The 12,393-nt window shown below is 44.8% G+C and overlaps 1 protein-coding gene across 3 annotated transcripts in view; it reads left to right on the top strand.

Moving 5' to 3' along the window:
* The first annotated feature begins 765 nt into the window (after window positions 1-765).
* CYRIA (CYFIP related Rac1 interactor A) overlaps window positions 766-12,393 on the top strand; it is a 155,047-nt gene continuing 143,419 nt past the window's right edge. Inside the window, exon 1 of one of the 3 annotated variants that reach the window (XM_082252233.1) lies at window positions 766-840. The gene's annotated coding sequence lies outside the window, so the exon portion shown is untranslated. The remainder of the gene's footprint in view (window positions 841-12,393) is intronic. The other 2 variants (XM_082252235.1, XM_082252234.1) reach the window with 2 other exon arrangements.

The following is a 12,393-nucleotide window of genomic DNA, read 5'->3' on the forward strand; positions in this document are numbered from 1 at the left end:
TAGTCATAAACCCTGGTGTGCTATTGGCTAGGTTTCCTCCACTGTCCAACATGATCCCTCATTGGGTACAGTGGGGAGACACCTGGAAGCATGTGACAGTACAGCAAACAGATCCAGCCCCCCCTGATAAGCAGACAGGGCCAATATATGCTTTTTCCTAGCACCTACCTAGGAGGGTGCTACATATATAACTATATAGACCACAATGAGGAGGAAAGAGGGACTTTGTTCTAAATCAGGGACAGTCCCTCAAAGTCAGGGACAGTTGGGAGCTATGCGCTATTTGTATATCAAGACATCGCTTGTTTATCAAGTCAAAATTTACTAAACATTTTTGATTGTCTTGCAAAACGCTCTCAAACCAAGGTTTTCTGTATTGTCTTTTATTGGACACAGGCAGGGGAGGGAGTCCTATTACAGACACAGGTCCACCTTAAAACGTTGTGTACTGTGGATGAAGCATTGCAGCACACCCACATGACAAATGTGTAGTGTACTCGTAGTGTTTACCCTCCCACCATGACAGCACTAGGTGTGTGTGTGTGTGCTGCTCCAACAGTCTCCAAAACAAGGCAGGGTGCCATTGGAGTGACAGCACAGCTGCTTCCTGCAGCATCACATCCCCCTAGCAACCCGTGACGCAGCCACCCCCCCTAGCCCCGTCCACCGCTCGCCACACCTCCGCTACTGCGCCTGCGCGCAGTCTCGCACCACCTCCACACTGGACGGAGGAGGGGGGAGACTCCGCGCATGCGCAGCATTTGGCTGAGAGCAGCGGCAGAAGCAGAAGCAGCGAGCAGAGCGGTACCCGGGGATCGGAGCAGCGCTGAGCCTTGAGCTGTAAGTAGCGCTGTGTACCGCGTGTGACCCGCCCGTATCCCTCCGCAACGGTGTGTCCCTCCGCCTGCCCGGGGAAGCATAGAGCCCAGAGGGGGGCTGCATAGGATGAATGCGGTCACTGCTCCACCCACACTGGATGCTGGCTGAGCCGGACTGGCATGGCATGGCACTGCTGTCCATGTGTGTGGTCTGCTGGTGGGAGCTGACACCCATTGATGCTCATACAGGGTACCCATAGGTAGTGGGGGAGATGGGGGTCAGCCCACCTGATTATTGTATTCAACGCTCGCTAACGCGCCTCACCCACTCAGAGCTAAGCGCTGCATGATTGAGCATGCATTTTATTACCACCTTTCGTTATGTATGGCTCCCCAAAACGCGTGCAATAAATTGTGCGTCAAAATTCGCCAGAAGCGCTAGTTACTAAGCGTTCTGGGGCGACGCAACTTGGGAAAAAAAATGCAAGCGCTTCTTTGGCGTGCGTACATCGCCCCCATTGTAATGAATAAGCCAAAACTGCAGATAGGCGTCACTGGGGGCTTGAGTGGTTTATAAACGCGGGTGGTCTCACCGCGTTGTCACTCTTAGGCTGGCCGTATTGAAGACGTATTCACACAGTTAGACGTTTTCTCTGTAGTTGCTGTAAGGATGCAAATGGCTGATGATGTTCCCTGTTCACACTGCGACGCTGGCGAGATGTGCAGCGCAGACGGGTGAAGATGTGATGCTGTGTTATGCAGCGCAGTGGGTGGCACCGCGTGTTACCGAACCGCAGGACACCGCAATGCTGCTCAGAGACATCAATGAAGGGCTACAAAGAAAGGTTCGCTTGTGTGCGCTGCGTTTTTGCTACATTTACATGCGTTTTAAGGTGCGCTGCCATTGACCTCTATTACTACACGCATTTCCATGAAAGCGCATCAAAAATGCCGCATGCAAGACTTTGCTGCCCTTCCATTCTAATAGAGGTAAATGGGAGCGCGCCTAAAAAGGTGTCGCACCAAAACTCGGCTTAAGGCTGCTTTCACACTGATGCGTTTTTACCGCGCTAAAAAAACGCCATCCCTTTAAATCCTATGGGACCCTTCAAACCACTGTGCTTGTATGTTTTAAAAGGTGCATGCTGCGTTTTTGGTGGGGTTTTCAAAATTGCAACAAAAATGCCGGTCCCTTTTTAAAATGAATAGAAAACAGGGAAAAAGGGGAGGTCCCAGATGCCAACGCTTTCTGGAGTAAGCCTCAGCCCAGATGCCATCCAGGCCACTCCACCGACGTGTTTCGCTTCGCCCACGGGGTTTATTTTAGGGATGCACCGATCCAACTTTTTTGGACCCGATACCGATATCTGGCGTTGTGAAATCGCTGATACCGATCCGGAGCTACATACAAAGCAAGCGGCTGCAGTACAGAGCAAAGCCTCTGCTTCATGTGTATGACTCCTCCATTCACAGGCGGAGTGCATCTGATATCACTCCGCCTGTGAGCCGGGACTATACAGGAAGTAGCGGCTCCCATCCCATACTACTACTGCACCAATTAAGGGATGGCTTGCCGTTACCAAGCAAAAACCGGATCGGTCAATGTTACCGATCCCCCGATCCATCTAAAATGGCCATATCGGCGCCCATATCCGATCTGAATATCAGATCGGTGCATCCCTTTTATGTAAGTATTCATATACCATACCAGCTGGAACTGGAAATCACTGTAGTAGTCAGCGTTACTACATTGACCCTCACTGTTTTCCTGTGCTGAGAGTGGCTTCTCTGCTGCTTTGTAGCCATAGGTGTTCATGGATGAGGAATTGGCTGCACTCCTGTAAGATGCAATTTCAAAAACGTTTATTCAGGAAAAAACAATATAAAGTAAGCACAGATGGTACAAGGCTTACAGCAGGGGACAAAAGGTGACGCGTTTCACACGACTTGTGTGCTTTGTCAAAACCAATAAGGTGCTACAGCCATAGGCGTTCAGTCGCTTGGCACAAGCACCATTTCGAAAGCACCTTGTATCTTTCTCAATGAAGGGGATTTCTGATTGGATTGGGTGGAGCAGTGTTTCCCAATCTCCGTCAAAGTCACCACCTCATCCAATCATTGAATGTTTTCCATCTTTTGAGAAAAATACAAGGCGTTCTCCGAATTGCATCCATGCCAAGTAAGTGAACCCCTATGCTTATTGAGCAGCAAGGCAACCATTGGGCACAGGACCCAGAAGACAGCAAGGATCACTATAGAAGAACCGATTATTACAGCGATCTCCAGATTCCACAGGTGTGGAGTATATATACTTACATTGTGCCAAGCAGGACCAATGTAACTATGGAAAAAATATCATACCTGGAATTCTGGTTTAAAAAAAAATTAACAATGTGTTGCACTGAAACCCACATCTGACTGCGTGCTAAAATGGAGCGTTTAACGTACAAGCGGTGTGAATGAGCCCTGAAGTGTTTTTACACACTTGGTATGGCCCATTCCCACCTGAGCCAGTTGAAGCTTACAGCGGGATTAAAGGGTTAATTACTCACCTTTCCCAGGGTCCCGCACCAGCATCTTCACCTCTGATGGTTTTCAGCCATTTTCTTAGGATGTCGCGGGATGACGTCACACCTTGCGCATGCATAGAAGTTAGTCACTCCAGCACACAGGGATCAGGGTGGCCGTAGTAATCTGAGCTGCGCATACGCAGTCTCGGGAACGCTGCCAGCCTGTCTGTTGTGCAGTAAAAAGCCGGCCTGCTCACAATATGGAACAGCAGAACCTTAGTTGTACTTTAACCAGGAGAGCTTCAACACTTATCCCATTATATATTGCATGGTGTCCGTTCACATCTGACCATAGTGTCACTTCAAGATTGTCACCCAAAGTTCCGGAGCAGCTTTTAGACCCCAATACACTCCAATGGTAGTGCAGGAAAAAGTGTGGAAACGCACGTAACACGCATTCTGTGCACATTTTCTTGCCTAGTAACTCGTTTTCCATTGGCTAAAACACTCAAACAAATAAAAAAAAAAAAAATGAAAGACTGCCCTGAAGTGTGAATGGGGGCTTTCATGCCTTCTCAGGTGTAAGCGATTTTTGGTTAGACCAATTGAAAGTAGTTTGTAGTGCGTGCCCATGAAAGTCTACAGGTCCAAAAATTGCACAATGCCACCCAAAAAAATCTCCTGTACTTATTCAGCAGGACAAGCAGCACTGTAACCACACCCATTGAATAAAATGGAAATCTTATTGTCCTGCTTCTGGAAATGAGCGATTAATCCCTCCAATGTGAATGGAAGCCAATATCGCACTTTGCTTTCTTTTCTGTTTTATTACACCACAACAGTGCCGCTTCCGTGGGTACCGCAACTGGTCAGCTAATTGCCATGAGGTGCACTTTGGGAAAAACACCCAAAAATTAAGCTTTTTGCTGCTGCCAGTAGAAACAAGCTAAATGTAGATGGGAGGCTTTTTTTGTTTTTCTTTTAAAGAAGAATTCAATTATTTTCTGAAATCGTAAGAAGAGCAATAAGACGACACATTTGATTGTTGTACGATTGTGGGGTAATGGGTCTTATTGTTTCCGGCTGTCTTTTGACAGTTTGGGTTCTTAACTAGTCTAGCACCCCTTGTGTTTAATGATCGTTTGTATTGACAATGTTTTTATCATCGGAAAATAACCTGTATTTTATCAGAATGAGGCCATGATGTCACCCCAGTCATTGTGTTGCTGGGACAGCTCACCACCATAAGGATTAGAGCTGCACTATTCTGGATAAAATGAGAATCACAATTTTTTTGCTTAGAATAAAGATCACGATTTTCGGCGTAACATCATCTTTCACATTATACTAAAAAATTGGTCTAACTTTACGGTTTAGTCCGTCCCCCCGCCCCCCCCCCCCAAAAAAAAAAAACTGCATTTGAAAGACCAGTGCACAAATACAATGTGACATAAAATATTGCAACAACTGCCGTTTTATTCTCTAGGGCAGTGATGGTGAACCTTGGCACCCCAGATGTTTTGGAGCTACTTTTCCAGTGATGCTCAACTATAGATTGCATGGCTGAATTTGCATCGCATTCGGACTGAAGTCGTGTAGGACCCTTTTTTTTGGTCCGCACCAAAATCTGATCGCATGAGTGTTCACACCTATGCGATCCGATTCCTGTCCGAATTGCCAGTTGACACTGATATATGCGAACTAATCTGGGGGTGTCATTAACTTTGTATTGACACCCCCAGCAGTTAGCATATGGCAATGTGAAGTGCTTGAGAGTTGGGTGCGATGCCGCAGTGGATTTGCAGGGTTCCCACATCGCACCAGTGTGAACCGACACCCGGCACAAAAAGAACCAAATGATACATTGTAAAACATGTTTATAGTTATCTCTCAGCGCTTACAAATGTTGATAAACATTTGCTGGAGGCTCTTTTTTTTGACAGCTGAGTGAGCAGAGAACAGCTCTGCACTGTATGAATCGAGGAAATGCTGAATTAAGATCAGGGGGGGGGGGGGGGGGGTGAATCGAGATTGCAATTTTTTTTTTTTTTATGATTATTTGTGCAGCTCTACTAAGGGCTCATTTACACTTGCTTCTACTTCAACACACATAAAGTGCCTACCGCGTCAACATACTTTTTTATGTGTTTTTGATGCTTCTGGGATTCTTCAGTGATGCTTTTTGGAAGCTTGGCAGATGCCCTGTGTGAGTGTTTATATCTCATACCTGCAATACCTCCAAAACAAAGCTAAAAAAAAGCCCCTTAACCACTTGCTGACCGCTAAACTTGCATGACGGCTACAGCGTGGTCGGCTAATTTCGGGAGGGCGTTCTATGACGTCCTCCCAGAATCGCGCTTCCCGCACGCCCCCTGGGGCGTGCACACGGAAGTGTCCATGCTCGCGACCCGGCGCATCACGGATCGTGGTAAAGGGCCAATGACAGTGGCCCTTTACCACGTGATCTCTCCGTCCAATGATTGAGCGATCGCTTGTCAACAAACCAAGGCATGTCAGGTTCATTTTTCTCCTCCCCTCGCACACTGTACACAATGATCGGTACAGGAGAGAAAATAAAGCTGCACCCATCCTCTGCCGCCTCCATACCCCAATTATGCCCATCCCTGCCACATCCATGCCTATCCGTGCCACATCCATGCCACCTCAGTGCTCATCCGTGCCTCACAATATTGTAATGTGAAGTCAGGAAATGACAGTGCTCCCTGCATGTTGGACCTCTGTATATGGCCAGGCTGTGTAAAAGTGTCACATGTGGTATCCCCGTACTCAGGAGGAGTAGCAGAATGTATTTTGGGGTGTCATTTTTGCTATGTACATGCTATGTGTTAGAAATATCTTATAAATGGACAACTTTGTGTAAAAAAAAAAAAAAAAAAAAAAAAAAAAAAATGCTTTTTGATTTTCTTTCCACATTTAAAAAAAAAAAAATGACATGTTCAAAAGATGCATTATGCCTCCTAGATTGTGTTGGGGTGTTTGCTTTCCAAAATGGGGTCAATTTGTGGGCGTATCCATTATCCTGGAAAAGTGTGATAGATTGTCAGGAAATTAGATGTGTAATTTTTGTTCCTAGAACACCTGGAGGTGCTACTTGGATATTGGACCTCTGTATGTGGTCAGACTCTATAACCTTCACAAATACCAAAAAATGTATACTTTATTTGGGTTATTTTTACTAAAAATATGTAGCAGTATAAATTTTGACCAAAATTTATGAAGAAAAATTACTAAATTTGCAAAACCGAAAAGAAAAATGCATTTTTTTTACAAAAATTTTTTTTTTCCATTTTATAACGCAAAAAATAAAACCAATGATGATTAAATACCACCAAAAGAAAGCTCTGTTTGTGTGAAAAAAAGGATGTCAATTTCATATGGGTACAGTGTTGCATTACTGAGTAATTTTCATTCAAAATGTAAGCACTGAAAGCTGAAAATTTATCTGGTTAGGACGGGGGTTTACGTGCCCAGTGGGTAATTGGTAAAAGATGCAGGTGCTGTAAGCGAGCTTTGCAATAGCCTTCTATGGAGGCTTTAAATTAAAACACTAATAAAATGACATGGGGTATAATTTTTTTAAGAGAAGTAAAACACAGCGTGTAAACAGGACTGTAAGCTTACCATTTTATTTAGTGACAGGTGCTTAGATTGGCATTTAGAGTGCTTTAGTAAAGCATGTCCAATGCCACTTTTTGAAACAAGTGTAAATGAGCCCTAAGGCTCTATTCACATATAGGCATCTCGGATCGCGGGCAAAATTGCTGCGATTCTGCTTGCGATCCCAAACCATTGCAAGTCGTGGGACACCCATGCGATTCCCGTGATTTTGCTGGGATTTTTGCCTGACGAATCGCGGTAAATTGGGCAAAAAATTGCGGGACACCTGTCGGCCCAAGAAAAGTACAAGGACTTCTTTTGGGCGACAGGCTTCCAACTATTCTGTTTGCGCGATTTTCCGGCGATTCGTCGGGTGACAATCATGGCAAAATCGCGCTGCATTTGGAGTGCCATTGCAAGTCACGGAAATTGCATGGGCGTCCTGCGATTTGCAATCATTCAGGCGCCGAGACCCCATATGTCAATGGAGCCTAAGAGACTGCTTTGTATGCTCTGTGAGATTGTCGATCCATCATGCAAAGGGAGCATCACCCGCTAGGCCCCATTCACACCTCAATGCCTGAAGCTCAAAGTTCTGGAGCTTTTTTTTTTTTGTAGCTCGAATCGGGCAGATTTGAGCGTTTTGGAGCGTTTTTTATTCCAATACAAATAAATGAAATGCATTATTTGCACCTTTTTTCTGCTCAAATTAAAACATTTAAAAAATAAAATAGTAATATATGAATAAATACATGTAAAATAAATACAGGTTTGTTAGTGGTTATTTATTTATTATTACTTAGTACTCATTTATTGAATGTATTTAATATTAATTATTTATAATTATTTTTATTTTACATTTATTTATTAATTGTATTATTATTAGTAGTAGTAGTGGTATTAACACCTTAACAAAATTAATAAATAATCTATAACCCTTACCTAACCTAACTCTAACCCCTTACCTTAAAGAGGAAGTAAACCCTCCTCTGTAACTTGTACCTATAGGTGGGCCTATGATAAGGCTTACCTATAGGTACTGTAAATCTCTCCTAAACATGTACCGTTTAGGAGATATTTACCTTACGTGCAGCCAGTGACGTCACTGGCACATGCGCTCTGAAGGAACGGCCGCTGGTGCCGTTTCTTCAGAGCCTCGTGCCGTGACCGTCGGCTCCCACGCGCGTGCGCGACGTCGCCGCGGCTCCGGCCAATCAGATGGCCGGATGCCGCAATCCCGGAAGAAGGGCGCCTGAACGTGTCGCCTGTCATAGAGGTAAGCGGGTGGCACGGCGGGGGCTCGTTCTAAGGTAAGTATTTCATAATGAGCTAGTATGCGATGCATACTAGCTCATTATGTGTTTCTCTTTTAGGGTGGAAAAAAAAAAATCGGGTTTACAACCTCTTTAATGAAAATAAATGAATAATAATAATAATAAAAAAACAAATAAAAGCTAATGGAAAAGCTAAAAAAAAGCTGAAATGCCTAGCAACAAATGATGCAACAGATGATAGTTTTCTCTATTGGCTAATAAGAGTCAAAGCTCAAAAACATTGCATAAAAACGCACCAAAATTGCGTGCAAAAAACAGCTACGCTCAGGTGTGAATGTAGCTTTAGGGGAAAGTGATTGCTGCACCTTGGTAACATCACCAGCAGCAGAATCGCCACTGTAACAAAAGCCTTAGGGCTCTTTCACACGGTCCGCCTCCGTAGGCGGATCCGTGCTGCTCAGCGGGGAGCGATCCGCCGATCCCCCGCTGAGCCGGCGGATGACAGCTCTGTCTCCGCTTGCAGTGCGGAGAGGGAGTTGTCACAGCTCCTGCTGCTCTCTATGGGGGATCAGATGAGAGCGGACCGTCTGTCCGCTCTCATCCGATCCGATCCCTGAACTGATGGAAAAATAGGGTTTCCATCCGTCCAGATTTCACGGACAGGATCGTATACGGATGGCAGCGGGTGTCAGTGGACAGGTCTCCGCTGACATCCGCTGCCCCATAGAGCTGCATGGAGGATCCGATCAGATCCGCCTAAAAAACTGACAGGCGGATCTGATCGGATCGCCCGTGTGAAAGAGCCCTTAGGGCTCATGCACACTGCATCTCAAAGAACTGGCTCCTACGGGCTTTTTTACGCTCTCGTACTTTTTTGCCTGGAAACTCCCCTCCATGTTAACCAATGTGTCCATGCACACTATGGCTTTTTCTGTAGTCTACAGGCATATGAGCTTACGTGCAGAAAAAAACCCATCAAACTCCCGTTTTTGGACTTATGCACACTGCAGCTCAAAAAAAAAAAAAAAGGTACTCCTTTTTTTTTCTCTGCCTAAGGCCTCATGCACACTGGACATTATAAAAATACTGGTAGCTTAAGCTGTAGAATGCTGTTGCTGTGTGGTTTTTTTTTTTTTTTTTTTTTTTTTTTTAGCATTTTGCAACATTTTAAGCATTTGCGTTTTTTTAACTTAGCAAATGCTTATGGCTCAAAAATGCTCACAAACACCAAATAGCCGTTTTTTCCGAGTTAGTCTCTGCCCCTCCACAGCACAGCGCTCCAATGAGCAAGGAGGGAGCAGAGAGTGGTGACAGTCAGCATCTCTCTTCTCGGGGAGCTGTTGGAACCGAGCGATCAGCGGTGTTCGATCGCTCGGTTATCAGTGCAGAGGCGCCGGGGGACAGATGCAGCATCGGACTGATACTGTATCCACCAAGGTAAGTATAATTGGGGGGGGGGGGGGAACCACACCCCATACTTCTCTTTTAGGGCTCCCTTTCCCTAAAGGAGGTTCAAGGGTCCTTTGTTGAGGACTGGATTCAGGAAATACTGATGCAGTAGATGGTTTTCCTTGCGTTGAGTGGCATTGTTCTTACTGTAGGTTAGGAATCAGATCCTAGCTGCTAAGGCTGTCTAATCTGATTTTGCTGGCTGTAAGGACTCCTTCACGTTATTGGGTGCTGAATTGTCATAAATGACGCATTGCATTGTTTATTTTTTCTCAACTTTATGGAAATGTCACAAAGGAACAATTCATTTCTTGTTATTTACTGCAGTGGGTTGTGATGCAGTGTACTGCGTCGCAACAAGCTGAGCTGAAAAAAATGTCCTACTTTTTTCAGCGGACAATAACACAAAAAATTCACAAGGCAAATTGCGTGGTCTATGCTTTGCCCAGCACAGCCAAATGCTTATGCTGTGAAGGGGCCCGGGTCCGAGCTGTTTTGTGAATCGTGGCTACTGGCTAGTTGATGTGGTTACCTGTAGGCAGAGGATGTTGTCGGAAGGCCTAATTCCCTTAATGCAAAGGGAACATAATGCTCAATGGTGTATGTATGTACATATCTGTTCAGTCATATCTGACTATTGGCGATTCTCTGGGCCATTTCTCTATGTCTGAGATACATGAATGCATTTTTTCTTAGAATTTTCTAAGCAAAAGCAAGGTAGGTTGCCAGGTCTTTCCTCAACCCACGCCAATTGCTCGGGCTTGGGGCTGTTTTACTATGTACATGACTGTATTCTCTTTTAAAGATGTGCAGTTGTGCCATTCTTAATGGGACCCTCACACATTGTGCTAATGTAGATGTTTGTGCGTAGGAAAGCGCATGGTACTGCAGTACCATGCGTTTTGGTGTGGCAATGTGTTTAAAATGGTGCAGACACCTTTTTTTTGCACGTTTCAAATGCATAGGGCAGCCCATTGAACTGTTTGGGCTGGTCTTAACGGGACACATGGAATATGCGCAAAGAAGTGCGTTTGCTGGGTTGTACCTTTTGTGGTGTGAAGCCCTGGTTCACACTTAATGCGACTTTGAAAATGTGCTACGTCACTTGAAGTAGCATGATTTCAATGCCACAGATCAGTGCGATTTAGGTGTAACTTGCCTGTCATCTGTTCGACTTCCATGCAAGTTTCACCTGAAATCGCCATAAATAGTGTAAGAACCTTTTTTTTTAAATTGGTGTCGCACCGATCTGAACAGTTGCATTGCTGACAACAATAGAGTGCGACTTGTCATGTGATTTGGAACTGTTAAACTGTTGCATTGGTGGGAGCGGGGACTACTCTCCTGCACCACAAGGTTTTAACTGCTTTGTATTCTCAATATTCAATCAGACCAATTAGATCAAACGAATTTGAGTGAACTTGTGAACTGAATCGTATTTGCATCCCCCTGTTCCTGATTATTGCCATATAAGATCATCCTTGTTCCCTTATCTGTGGATCAGTGGTGGTGACTGAGACTCTGCATGCACGCTACCTTCGCCCTCTCTGCCCTGTATACATGGTACATGCCAGAAGCGTGTGTATTTCCTCTCGTTGCTACACGTGTGATATCTGTTGTTTCACCCCTCTCTCCATCCGTGCTTTCCATCTGTCACTTCACTGGTGTGCTATTTGAATGGCTCTTTGTATTGTTCAACCCCCCCCCCCCCCCCCCCCCCCAAGGCCTGTGCTTTTGGATTTTTACATCCCATTAAAGTAGAAGGCGTCAGGACAACTACCAGTAGCTAGACTTTCTCGCTGGAGTTTCTCCTCTCATCTCCTTGCCTGGGTTTGTTTTGGGATTTCTTAATTCTCTGGGGAAGAACTGCTACACCAGAATTTCTAGCTCCCTCCCGAAGCTGTAAACCCCGTACAGCGCTGTGTGCTGCTGCCTAGGAATGCGGTCTATGACTGGGACTGGGCTTCATTTAAAAGTGGCAGCACACAGGCATTCTTCATTAATCCCACTGATCCTGCCAATGTGTTACTCTAGTTGGACTGAGTACAGTTTGCAGTTGATATCGGGACGCAGAAGGATATCTGATAGAAATTTGTGGTTGATTTCCTGTTCACCATTGTGTTTTTCAAGGACACGGGAAAATGCACAGCCTATAAATTGTTACCTAAAAATTTCCAAATGGGACCAATAGCTTTGAATATTCTGTCCATAGGTTGATGTAATCATTCATAACCTTACCCCACCAGGCTTGCATCACATAGGGTCCTTTCACACTGGCGTTCCGTATGTCTGTTTTTCATCCTATCCGTTTGCGGATGAAAAACGGACATAACGTATGTCTATAGGATTGTGGATGTCAGCAGATGACCATCCACTGAAATCCATTTTGCGTCCATTCATTCACTTCAGTTTTTTGAAACGGAAGAGAACCCTATTTTTCTTCTGTTTAAAAAAACAGAACGGACACAAAAACGTCATCCGCTGACATCCGCAATCCCATAGACATACATTATGTCCGTTTTTCATCCGCAAACGGATGGATGAAAAATGGACATACAGAACGGACCCTACAAAAGTGCATCTGTGTCCGATTTAAAAAAAAAAAAAAAAAAAAAAAAAAGTCACAGAGCGTAAGAAAAATCTGAACCGACTGTGTAAAAGGACCCCAAGTTGCTTCTAATAATGCACATCTTTACTCTTTTTTTGCTGTTATTAAAGGGAAAC

The sequence above is a fragment of the Pelophylax lessonae genome (assembly GCF_965119305.1).
Source record: "Pelophylax lessonae genome assembly, chromosome: 3".
Taxonomy (NCBI): Eukaryota; Metazoa; Chordata; class Amphibia; order Anura; family Ranidae; genus Pelophylax; species Pelophylax lessonae.